The 12,626-nt window shown below is 43.0% G+C and overlaps 1 protein-coding gene and 1 long non-coding RNA gene across 2 annotated transcripts in view; one reads left to right on the forward strand and one right to left on the reverse strand.

Moving 5' to 3' along the window:
* LOC119028585 overlaps positions 1–4,113 on the reverse strand; it is a 38,308-nt gene extending 34,195 nt beyond the window's left edge. The window contains exons 1-2 of the long non-coding RNA XR_005077752.1: positions 3,969–4,113; positions 1,376–1,483 (exon numbers count right to left, since the gene is read on the reverse strand). This is a non-coding gene — a long non-coding RNA (uncharacterized LOC119028585). The remainder of the gene's footprint in view (positions 1–1,375; positions 1,484–3,968) is intronic.
* Positions 1–12,626, forward strand: part of LOC119028583 — a 72,523-nt gene that overhangs the window by 10,379 nt on the left and 49,518 nt on the right. The gene's annotated exons all lie outside the window — the stretch shown is intronic.

A 12,626-nucleotide genomic window follows, 5' to 3' on the forward strand; every position in this document is an offset into this window, starting at 1 on the left:
TGTGAGACGTGAGGCAGCGAGCACTTAAACAAACACCGTTTAAGTCGTTAAACAGTGGCTGCACATCTCACGACAGCAGATTTAAGCAGAGCAGATCCATAATACTAATGAGCAATCAGGTCTTTGTTTTGCTCCGTGATTCAGCCGGTGTGCCAGCAGTTGTGTTGCTCATGAGCTGTAAGCCGTCTTTTTTATTCCCTATTACTGCGGCCGAGGAAGAAAAAGAGGAGGGAGAAACATTACAATATTTGGCAAAGGATACAGGCCGTGTAATGACGAAATCTGTATTCATTTCATGAGCAGAAATTAATCACGCTTTCCTGTGGTACATTCCTAATGCAAATTCTCCGTCAACACATTGTGTCCCGTGTTTGTGAGTTTATTCTGTGAAATGGCGGGGCTGATGTGTCATCACAGATGGGGTTACACGCGGGATAAGGTGGCCACATTACTAACCATCCCGAGATTAGGAAGTGTGCTGTTGATGTGTTGTATGTATTCATGCGTGTGTCGTGGGTCAAAGCATCAGAAGCCGGCGACGGAGTGTTTTATTCATTGTTTGCTCCGCGGCGGCCAGGCGGTGAACTTTGCTGTCTGTTCTCCTGCGTATATGTATGGGAGGCTCCGCTCGGTGGGAGAAAATGTCACAGTAACTCTGACGACGACCTTTCGGGATTTTAAAATATTTTAAACATGAAATCATGCACACACACACCCGGACACACACACACACACACATACTGATGAAAGTTAAATGGAACATTTAGTCTGCGGGGAAGTCTGCGCTGATTGTTGTTATTCATCTAGGAATTTGTGTTTCCCCTTCGGGGCCAAAGATTATGCTGCTGAGCGTGATGTTTATTTCTTTACAGAAAACACGTCTCTATTAGCGAACGGGCCGCAGCTGGAGCTCTTTTAGTGATAGGTTGATGAGTGTGTTGTCAGGACAGAAGTCATAAAGACATAACATGGAAGGTTTCTGCATTAAAACGTCTAAAAACAACTCGGTCCTGTTGTGTATCGTGTTGGGTCGTGTACTTGCATCATCACACATGTTTCAACGTTCAAACCTCAGAAAGTTTTCCTACGTCACTTCTTCTGGAGATCGGGAAAGTCAGCGAAGGAGACTAAACTTCAAAACATTTGTGTCTGAATCACATTAGATTTTTTTTTTTTTTTTTTGCATGGTTGTTCAGTTGTTTGTTCACAAACAGAAAGACGTTACTCATGCAAGTTTGACAACAGGATCGTTTTTGTTTTTTGCTTGCATGAATGTGTTTTCGCTCCAAACAACCAGATTGCTTTACTTGAAATTAGTCATAAAACAGTTTCCGTGTTTGAATCAGGTCAACCGCTCACTGATCGCAGCACTCACCAGAGACTCCGGTTCTCTCCTCTCTTTCCGCCTCCTCTTTGTGTCAGATCATAAAGGAAAGTACGTTTCCCCTTCAGCTCCAGTCTTCTGTTTTGTTTTAAAAGTCCCCTAGTGGCAGAAGTGACACATAACTGAATGAAAATATAATGAAACAGTGGGTATTGTGTGTATTTTGAGGGTGGGTGTTTTAGAGCCATGTTTGGTGGTAAATGTGTCGTTAACTTGTGCGCTTCTGACTGGAGGAAGTTATGACCAGATGTTGGACGAACGCTGGTTCTGACCCACATAACGTTTGTCATCAGCAATCCCTTAGCACAATTCTAATTTCGGGCACACCTGAACTTTGTGCTCCACTGACAAAGTGGAAGCTAGTAAGCTAGGCTTGTTAGCTCGCTAGCTTAACTCTGGGAAAAGTTAACCTCACTCTTGCTAGTTAGCCTAGCTTGGCTAGTTGATCCTGCATGACAGTACATAAATGAGGGCCTAGCTACTCAGAGCCGTCTCTGCTTCATGGGTCCAATCGTGTCATCTGGTACTGTAACTTCAGCACTCTGTATTTTAGCGATGCGATGAGTTAGACTTACGACAACTTCTGCTCCTGCTGGTTAACTTCTTGTCTATTGTAAACGTCAGTTTCATGCCGGTATATCGAGATTTTTGGGGGAGCAAAAAGGTGTTTTTATTTGTATTAAATAGAGCATCGGACCAAAAGATACCCATGAATGATTCTGTGCTGTAGTTCACTGAACAAAATGAGGTCCCCATCAAAAAAATCAAGAAACACTGTGGAAGCACAACTCGCTCTCTGTCACCTGGCTGTAATAATGTACCTCGCTGTTGTTTAAATGGAAGACATTTCATTTTATTCCGTGTCCCTGACAGTATTTGGCTGCGGGCAGACACATTTTTTTTAATATTTTTTTTTAGGTGTTGCAACTGTCCCTGCTCCACTTTTACCTAAGAGGGGAACATTTCTTGCACTTTCGCAGGCATCTCCAACTGACTGTTGCACTCGCACCCGTCCATTGTACTGATGGCATCGTCATCAATTATTAATGGCGAGCAGTAAATGTCTGAGAGACATCCCACTGAGAGACCAAACAGCCATGAACAGGGGTTAGTGGCAGGACCGGTGATGGCTGCGAGTGGCAGCTGTGCCATTTAGAGAATGATTGTTGGGAAGCTTCTTGCTGTATATTGATATGAACTTTGCTGCAGTCAGTTAATGCATCAGTATAATAACATTTTAATGTCTGCAGCGGCATGGCCATTTAATATTTGTCCAGAGAGGGATGTATATGTGGATCAGCGATGACTATAATGATGATAGTGATAATCATTTGGTCCTGCACCGCTATCACTCTGTAATGCATTACTGCAATCACCCTTGGTTAACATTAAGAGGGCTTCAGCTATTAAGACTTTCACAGAGCAGTGCTCATCACACAGTCTCCGACTCAACGTGCACAACTATCACGTTTTCTATCTTTTTTTCTTTCCTATTTCTTGTTGATGCAGCTTTTTTTTTTCCTTGCATGTTGTCCCCCCCCCCCCCCCTTCTTTTTCATTTTCCAACGGGGGCTCAAATGTGGGCCATTTGTGTGAGTTATGCTAATTTGTTGGGGCAATGAATGCATTAATTTCATTAGCACATGGCCTCAAAGCAATAATTACCAGAGTAGGTGTGTCACAAGCAATCATGTTAAAATTTGCCAGTTAATTATTAAGATTTTGTTCTGAGGGACCTGGATTTGACATGAGTCGCCGAGGGAGGGAAGGAAAAAAAAAAAAAAAAAAGGAAAAGGGAGAAAGAGAGAAAGTTAATGCATTCCAGCGGCCGAGGCTAGGTGCTGGTTGTCGAACACAGTGGGGGTCGGCGGTGGCATTGTGGCCCTACTGGCACGATTTTTGTATGTTGACAGCTCACATTCTGGACTAATTACCGCAAATAGCAAGAGGGCTAGCTGGTGCTCGGTCAATCCAGGAGGGTGTAATTATAAAGAAAAGGAGGTCCAGAGTCGCCTAATGGCCTCTGCTCCTTTTGATTGGAGTCTGGTGGAGAAGACACTGGCAGGGAGTTTTTTCGAAGGAGGAAGAGATTCACAGCTTCCTTCCTCGGCCCTGATTAGCCCCTCGTCCCACAAAGAGCCGGGGCCAGGCGGGCGGACTGTGTGTGTCTAATGATGCACTCTTATTAAAAAAATAGTAATTCTTGGTAACAGGAGGGTTTCCTCACCTAATAACTGTCGGAGCCATATTGGTGTATTAGAGCGCTGTTTTCAGAAAGTTCACGTCCTGTCAGGGAAATTTAATTTCACCGGTGTGGTGCTGCTTCGCTCCAACAGCGGCTGTCTGCTTGTAAATTCACTTTTAATATTTCCTGACAGGACATCGAGACTTTATAACAGTAAATAATGTCAGTCAGGAAAAAAAATAAAACCTGCGTGCATGGTAGCAGAAGGGAAAAGGTTTGCTAATGTGTCTTCAGTCAGCAGGTGGTCAAGTTTTTTTTGTTGTTGTTTTTTTTAAAGACTTTCTCGATTACGACTCCAGTCATAGTCAGGTCATTTTAATCAGTTGCCATTTTAATTACCTTGAAAGTGACAGTGTGCGTCCGCAATGTCTGATCGTGTCGGCAGATTACAGGATACGACTCGACCAGCCGACTGTTGACACGAAGTGCAAAGAATTCAGACTCTAACTGAAAACTAAAAAAACAAAGACGCGGGGTCGGCCGACCTTTTGCAGACGAGCTCACAGTAATTTCTGTAAATAAGTCTACATTTCCATGGCAACCAGTACAAATTGTCTGAATTACTCGTCGCCATGGAAATGTAAAGATATTACTGTAAGCTAGCTGACAAAAGGTCGGCCGACCCCGTGTATTTGTTTTTAGTTTTCAATTAGAGCCTGATGTATTCGTTCAAAAGGATCAGGCCGTTTTAGTGAAGTCGCTTCCTGCTGGATTCTCTGTAGCGACGTCATCCTGAACACTGACCTCGCCATGATGTTAGTTTGTTTGTTTGTTTTTAAATCTAACCATCTAGTCGGCGCCTGAATGCATGTTTCACTCAGGGAACTTTATAATGCAGCCAAACACAAAGTGAAATATACAATATTTTTTTCTTATTTTTTCCGTAATGGGTGAATTTAACAGAAAAAGTCGGCTGTTTCTTGGAGCAAATCTGAAAACTGAAAAGTCCTCTTTGTTTTTCAGGGCATCAGATGATTATTTTACACCTATATATATTTTTGCATTCCGCCGATGTTATTAAAGGAACTGCCTCAAAAAAATGAGCCAAGATGTCACTGAATTGTTGACGTGTTCATCCCCTGTTGACCCCCCCAGAACCACCACTGGACGGAAGGCTTCTTGTTTGTGTTGTTTCTTTTAAAAACTCCTTTTATTTTGACCGAGACCATCAAAACTCCTCTGCAGCCGATCGTAGAGAGCTTCTGAAAATACTGCTCACTCTTAAAGCACGATATGAAGCACAGAACGGGGAATTTTGTCTGTAAAGTGCTAAAAAAAAAACATATTGTAATGAACATTTCAAACATTTTTTTTTTTGAGTATGTAAATTGCTTTTAGACATTTTAACTCAGACAAAATGGTTTTAAAATGCAAGCAGGCAATTAAAGTGATCATCCTGAAATCAGTCCAGACGGAGCGTCACTCTGAACCGGAGCTTAGTTTACACGCTTCCCTTCAGACCAACTTCAAATCTTCTGACGTGATTCTGCACCGTGTTGGAACCTTTCCCGCCCTGCGTGTCTCTCAAGTGTCTCCTTAAAGGTGTGAGCATTTACACTCCCCCCCCCCCCCGTCCCCTCCTCTTTGAATAAAAAAAAAAAAAGTTAATCATCACTTGATTTTATATGGAAAGCAGATTATCCTTTGATTTTGATGAATGCAGCAGCTGCCAGACTCTTCATTTGACTAAAAGCAGGACGTTCTGCCGAGGCCTCTCGTATGTCACTAAGCCTCTGTCAGGACGGCGCTGTGACGGGAGATGACACATGAAAGGAATTCCTCCTCGTGGCTTTCCCAGGACAATGGAACATGGCCTTGAGGTGGTATCGTGTGTGTGTGTGTGTGTGTGTGTGTCTGTGGTAAACTGCTTTCCTTACAACAATGGACACACAACAGCAGAGAGGTGTTTGCTCTGATAGGTATTATTTACTCACACACAGAAAAGTCAAAAATATATATGTTTTTTAATCAAATTGATTCAGACATTGTGAAAAAAAAAAAAAAAAAGATTCATTGATTTGTTCTTGCTTGTTGTTTTGTGTTTGGCTGACATTTGCTACCAGACGCCGTCCACTTCTGTCATCTTCTGCGACTGACAGTGAAAAGTGAAGCAACCGTCAGCAACCATTAACACATACTGAGAACTGGCCGACTGGTTGATTGAAGTCTCTCCATGCACAGTAAACAACTAGATTTTACTACTTTTGTATTTGTACTTAAAAATACTACATTTATGGGACGACTTTAGTTACTAGTTACTTTCCAGATTACTTGCTGCATCAGAGAAAGAAAAACACTGATTTCACTGCTCAAAAACACGCTAAATATTCGATTCAGTCATCATTGAGGCAGATAATCAGTCTGTATATATAACATTTAGGTGCTGTATACAACATTGTGCATGAACAGTATTTAACAGAGGATCCATGTAGTTGTTGGTAGCTAGCGAGTGAGGCTAACTAGTTTACATTTGAAAGTGGAGGCTAATTTGCTCGTTCAACTCCTTCACACCAGACGTTTTAGTTTTTGTTCGCATCATCAGACACCGAGGATGGACACGACGTTTTCTATTTTCTCAGCGTGAATGATTTTTTTTTTTTCTCTTCATTTCAACCTGAGAGGTGAATCTTCTCTTTCTTTGCTGCTGTTCTCCACAAATTAAAAAAAACAAAATGTGGCATCTGTGTTTTTGGTGCCAATTCCTCACTAAAATTTTGGCTGAAACTTCAGACTAAAGAGTCGCTCAGTCTCCAAACAACTAAAACGACAGCGTCTGGTGCGGCTGGATAAGGTTGCAAACAAGATTTAATTTACATCGTCGCAGGGTCAGTCTGCAGCCATTACTCCCAGCAAAGACTTGGACTCTTGGTAATTTCACCCTTTTTTATTTAACCCTCCGTGCCCTCCTTCTCTTCCCTGCCGTCCGTCCCCAAGCACAATTCATCTGAGTTCCAGTTCGGGAGGGTCCTGAGGCTGATTCAATTAAGTTTCCTTTAATTGGCTTTCAGGCATCCAAACTGAAACTGATGGAGAATTAATAACAGCTCCAGTTGGTCTCTGCACTGTTTGCAACCTTGGAAACATCTTTTAAAAAAAGAAATATGGTCTGCTCCATGTTTTTTCCATGTGTCTGTTTTGGTAGTGTGATAATGCAGCTGTGAGGAAAACAGCGGTCACAGTAACTGTGTGGTCCCACGTCTTGGTATGCAGTTCATCTCTTTGTCAACACCCGGGATGTTTGGTGCAAACGCTGCACCCACGAAAACACAGCGGAGGCCAAAGACAACTCTGCTGCAGTACAGTGTATCTCGCTATTCCCTCTCTGATGATGCACGTGGTTTCAAAAACCCGTCGAATCCATCGGTGCGCCACATTCCCGTTAAACCCTCGCAGAACGTCCTCTCTCTCGCCACCACCAACACGCACAAAGCAAACAGAAAGTCTCACAAAGAGCAATTTTTCAGTCCGACGGGTTTTCCTCTCTGTAGGTATGGCTCACCGTGTCCGGAGAGAAAGAGAGGAAATCATTTGGAAAAAATGCATTGCTATTTAGGTGGCGAACAAAAGACGAGTCGTGCAAATTGCGGGAAATGATAGCTGCTAAAATTAGGGTTTGAAGTTCACATATCATTAACAGCCATGAAATCAACTTTTCCTCCGACTGTGCTTTCCCCCTCCGGAGTCTGCCTTTGTCTTCAAACAGCGCCAAAGCAATCATTGCTCAGACATAATGCACCATAATGACAGTAATTTCAGTATCAAATTTTCAAATGTTAGGCCTTAATTCATTGTGGTTAAGTAGCTTAGTTGTAATTCGCATTTTCTACCCTTCTTAGCAGAGTGCTCAAGGAGTGAGACGCACAAAGCAGGACAAGAGAGCACGGCGAGCGGGGACATTTGAAAGGCTGTAATCATTTACATACCGTCTGAAACACATTTAGCTTTTAATTTACACCCCTCACAGTGGTGTTAGATGTTGTTTTTTTTTCCTTCCAACTTGTTATAACTTCTGTTCCATCATTACGCTATCAGTCTACCTTATTATGTTACTTATGTTATGTTACTTACTTTTATTACTTATCATCTTATAATTTTTATTTCCTTATGGTCGACAAATCATATAAAAACAAAAAAAAAAAACAGAACTGAGTTCATTTGAAACTGTGACGGTTGTCGTAAAGAACAGGCGGATCTGAAAGTGACTTGAAATATGAAGTTATTGATCACGAGGCCGAGGGCTCCCTGGGTGGTGCAGGTGGAGGCAGCTGATGTTGTGAGGCGGTTGAGAAAAACAGGGTTAAAGCGCTTGGCGAGTGAATGCAAGAAGGCTTTTCTGAATACACAAACTCAAAAGATACTGAGAGCGATCAGACACCACCGGAGCTGCAGACAATAACCTGGCACCGTGCAGAGGGAAGGTCTGGGTATAAACGCAAGTGCTGATTATTCTCAATGTGCTGCAGGCGTGTGGACCGGCACCGCTCCGACCAGAAACAAAGACGCGGCCCAGCCTCGCCAAGCACCTCTGAAACACAAAGCACAAAACACAGACCACAAACAGTCCAAATCATAACATCCACGCCGCTTTAGAGCGCCAGTGTTGGCCAACAATCATAAAAAAAAAAAACACATCAACTAGCTGCAGCGCCGCACCACCCTGAACACACCACCCTGAACACACCACCACCCTGAACACACCACCCTGAACACACCACCACCCTGAACACACCACCCTGAACACACCACCACCCTGAACACACCACCCTGAACACACCACCACCCTGAACACACCACCACCCTGAACACACCACCCTGAACACACCACCCTAAACACACCACCATCCTGAACACACCATCCTGAACACACCACCCTGAACACACCACCCTGAACACACCATCCTGAACACACCACCACCCTGAACACACCACCCTGAACACACCACCCTCACTCACATGAACGGAGAGGTTTTGTCAGTGCGTGATTTGGTCTGAATGAGGCCTCGAGTTTCTTACATGGAATTAAACTCTGAACAAGTTATGATCTGTTCCAATGTGTACTGAAACTGAATCACCACAGAAGGACAAGACAGCAACAGTTAGGATAAAATAATTGTTGAATGTGAAACTAAAAGAATCTCAGATTCTAGCTCGTAAAATTCCAAAACAGTGAACTGTTGATCTGACAAAACAAAACATTTTAAATTGTCATGTGATGGGAAAAATATGAGACAATGTGGGAGGCGGTCTGAGGTAGTTTTGTGGCTTTTCATTGGATCCTGGAGTCCACAACCAGACTTAAGACAGCTCTCATCCTGTAAGATAAACTAATACCGAAATGTTGTTGCTCAGTGTGCGAGAGTCTTTTTCCTGATCTTCTCCTGTCACACATGCAAAAGCTGCACTCTGTGAATTGTAATTTGTTGCGATTGCCATCATTCATCATTCATATGATACAATAACCTAGCAGCAGTCTGAACACTAAAGAACACATTAAATCCAGAGATTCCATCTTCTTCATGACGTCACCGCCTTCTCATGAAACATCGTCAGCTTTGGTCGCAAAGAAAAACCTACAAAAGTTCCCCAACTGAAGCGCAGCTGCCTGGTGATTCATCGCCAACCTCCCAATGTGGAAGTCAGCTCATAAGCACATAATGTGAACATGATATTCTGCGTTTGGAACCAGTGTCAAGCTTGGACGTGTGTTAGCGGCCACGTCAAAATGTTACATCCAGTTTACTGGATTGAAGACTGAAAACCATCGCTGAAGACCTGAAAACATGAACTATTATCACAAACAGCCGGGCACTGCAGTGTGTAGTGAGTGCTCCTCAAGCCAAAGTGAATAGAATAGAGAAGTTGTTGCAGATTATGTTCAGCTGTGATCTGGACGAATTTGGTGCTGTAGTAGCAGCAGAATGGTTTTTGTTCGATGGAGTCAAAATGAACTCCAGCGTGTTGGCGGTAGATGAAGGAGCTGCAACAACGCGGCTCCTGGATGTGGTTTTAATGGAAGCTATGGAATCAGTTCTGTTATTTTCTCCTTATATGACAATAATGAAAAAAAATAACAACCCCCGATGATAATCCTTTAAGACGACACTAATGATTGATCACACAATTACTGCGACATTGATATTTGTTCATATCATTCAACCTTATGTTCCTCAAAAGTCCCGTTTCTGTTTTGTTTCCTGCTCATAGTGAGACATAAGACGTGAGATATGAGGCGAGTATGGCGGCGGCCTCATTATAATGATTTGTTGGCATTAAAAATGCACATAAAAACCTCCTGATTACTACCTGGACCTGATACTCGGGCACAGGCCCAAAGTGCAGCAGTCGTCTTCAAGTAAGAAACACAAAACATTTAACGATTACCACTCCGGCTACATGTTTCTGCTGCTCCTGACCAGCTCTAACCTTTTACATATGTAGCTGTCCATTCATCAACATCCTCCGTGCGGCGGGCCTTTGCTAGCGTGGATCAGTATTTTCATTATAAGGCCCCCTCACAGCCATTATGCGCAGGATCTTTCGGCTCCAAACTGAGCTGTAAATTTTGAGAGAATCTGACACCCCTGCCCGAGGGTTACAGCAGAATGCTAACGAGGCCACGGCGACATTTCCATCACCATACAGTCAGCTGCACCATACATCAGCCCCGGCGCTGAACATCTCCCAGCGTCGCGCGGAGCCCAGTGACAATTTCAGATGTAACACTTTATTAGCATCCCTCCCATATCCGCCGTGTAATGAATGAGGCCATTTAAACAGGATTTACGATATCTTTAAAACTTGATTGCTTAGAATTTGAGAATTATTCATAAGACTAAAGCATCATTTGTCATACGGCGAGTGCTGTTTTGGTGAGAACAAATGGTTTTGTTGTAGTTTTTCAAATGAACTCCTTTTCATCCACTCTTCAAATAAGCCATTTGTATGCATATATGTCCGCGCGACGGATGTAATTAAAGGGAACGAGGCTCGGGTGACAACTCACAATCAAGTTTTTTCTCCGTAATGCATCGTGGCCACCGCCGAGCTAAAGTAACAGATATGGATGCAGATGATTAAGAATGCATGCACGTATCGTATTACACTGCAACTTATGACCGAAAACAAAGAGTACAGTGTGTGTTTTTTTTTCTGAAAACGCAGGCGTGACTGTGAATCCGAGGTGTTACGGGGCGATGCACGTCAGATTTCAGTTCGCTTCAAGGTGACCTCGGGTGAACTTCTCCTCCTCTTATTGAACAACACACTTAAGGAATTATATTATCTTCCCCTTGAGTTACATTTCCTTATTTCCACACAGTGAGAGAGGAAGAAGAGGCTTCCTCGCCTTGTTACAAAGATTATTGTGCTCACTTCCTGAGGCGGTGTGACCATGCTTTGTGTGCGATGCCCAGATCATCTCTCAATTACACAAGGATCCTGAGGCAGAGGGTGGGGACCCAAGTGAAGGACCAGTTATGTACACACACACACACACACACACACACACACACACACACACTGGCTGCTATAGCTTGGAGGCATGGCTTACTAAAGCCACAGCCAAGAATGAGGCCTCTCAGGATAGATTTACACACAAATAAAACCAGTCTTATCTTGGCCCACATGTGAACGAGAACTGATTACACGGTCTACATTTCAATGCTCAGATTAAATGGAGTCAATTTCCTATGGCCTATTTAAACCAACTCCAACCTGCAAACGCCATGAAACCAAATCTTGATGTTGCGGCGAGAGGACCTCAAAAAAAAAAAAAAAAAGGTTCAGCCGTCCATCGAGGCGCGGTTCAGAAACAGTCTGGGAGGTTTTGAAGATGTTCAGTCTGTCAGTGTTTTAACACTGGTGCAGTACAAAGCAGCACCAGGCTCGTGTCACTGCAGCTTCGTTACTCTCCATAAACCACATCATTATCCCACACAACATACAGCATTAATGAGCTGCGAGCACAGTGTGATATATGTTGAGGATCTACGCATTTCACTTTGGCACTTGTCTCACGAATGACGTCTGACGAGAGCAACATAAGACTCAAACACCCAAATCAAAAAACAAGTATTAGATTAAAGCTGCAGCTCAAGATTATTTCCATGATAAATCAAAAATCACCTTATACCACACTTAACCTTGTAGCCTTCAGGTTAAGGTGCTGGCCGGGAAATAGACGCTGTAATATGGTTGGTGACACCTATGAGACAGTAGAAAACTAAGATATTTACTTCATTAGAGGATAAAGGAAACCAGAAATGGTCAATTGTCAACACAGTTCCACAGCTGATCAACTGTTTCATCTTTAGTAGACGTCTAGTGGTTTCAACGACAAGCCAGAACCGACCGAGAGCAGGCGAGAGTGAAATAATATCATTCAAACAATCTTAAAGGAAGATTACGTAGCGTAAGCTGATCTGGTCTGACTCAGTTGTGTCAGTTTCTCAGCAACATATACCTGAGGTTTGCTAACATTAGCCATCAAAAGCTACTATTTGTACTTACGTACCGAAAGTAGCGTATGACGGCTAATATTAGCCAACCTAGTACATACGTGTAAATACCTACTTGATATTTACAGCCAACATGGCAGCTTATGATGGCTGATGCAAACCTAGTACGTACCTTTAATACCTACGTACCACGAGTACCTTATGACGGGTATTGTTAGAAAACCTGGAACGTACGTGTTAAAACCTTCGTACTGATAGTAGCTTATGATTGCTAATGTTGGCAAACCTAGTACTTAAGTTTTAATACATACATACTGAACATTTGCAAACTCCAGGTAAATATTGCTGAGAAACTGACAAAGCATGACGGTGGCAGCAAAAACATGCATTACTGCTTTTCTCTGTCATTAAGTCTAATTATAAGGAATCGAAAGGGCCTAAGTTCTCACATTGTAAATATTAAAGCATCAGTGTGAGCACTCATCATGTTGCAGGCTGTAAAACTGAGGCGGGATGTTGCAGAAGCCTGTGACTGGATGCA

This window comes from Acanthopagrus latus, chromosome 11 (assembly GCF_904848185.1).
Source record: "Acanthopagrus latus isolate v.2019 chromosome 11, fAcaLat1.1, whole genome shotgun sequence".
In the NCBI taxonomy this organism is placed as follows: Eukaryota; Metazoa; Chordata; class Actinopteri; order Spariformes; family Sparidae; genus Acanthopagrus; species Acanthopagrus latus.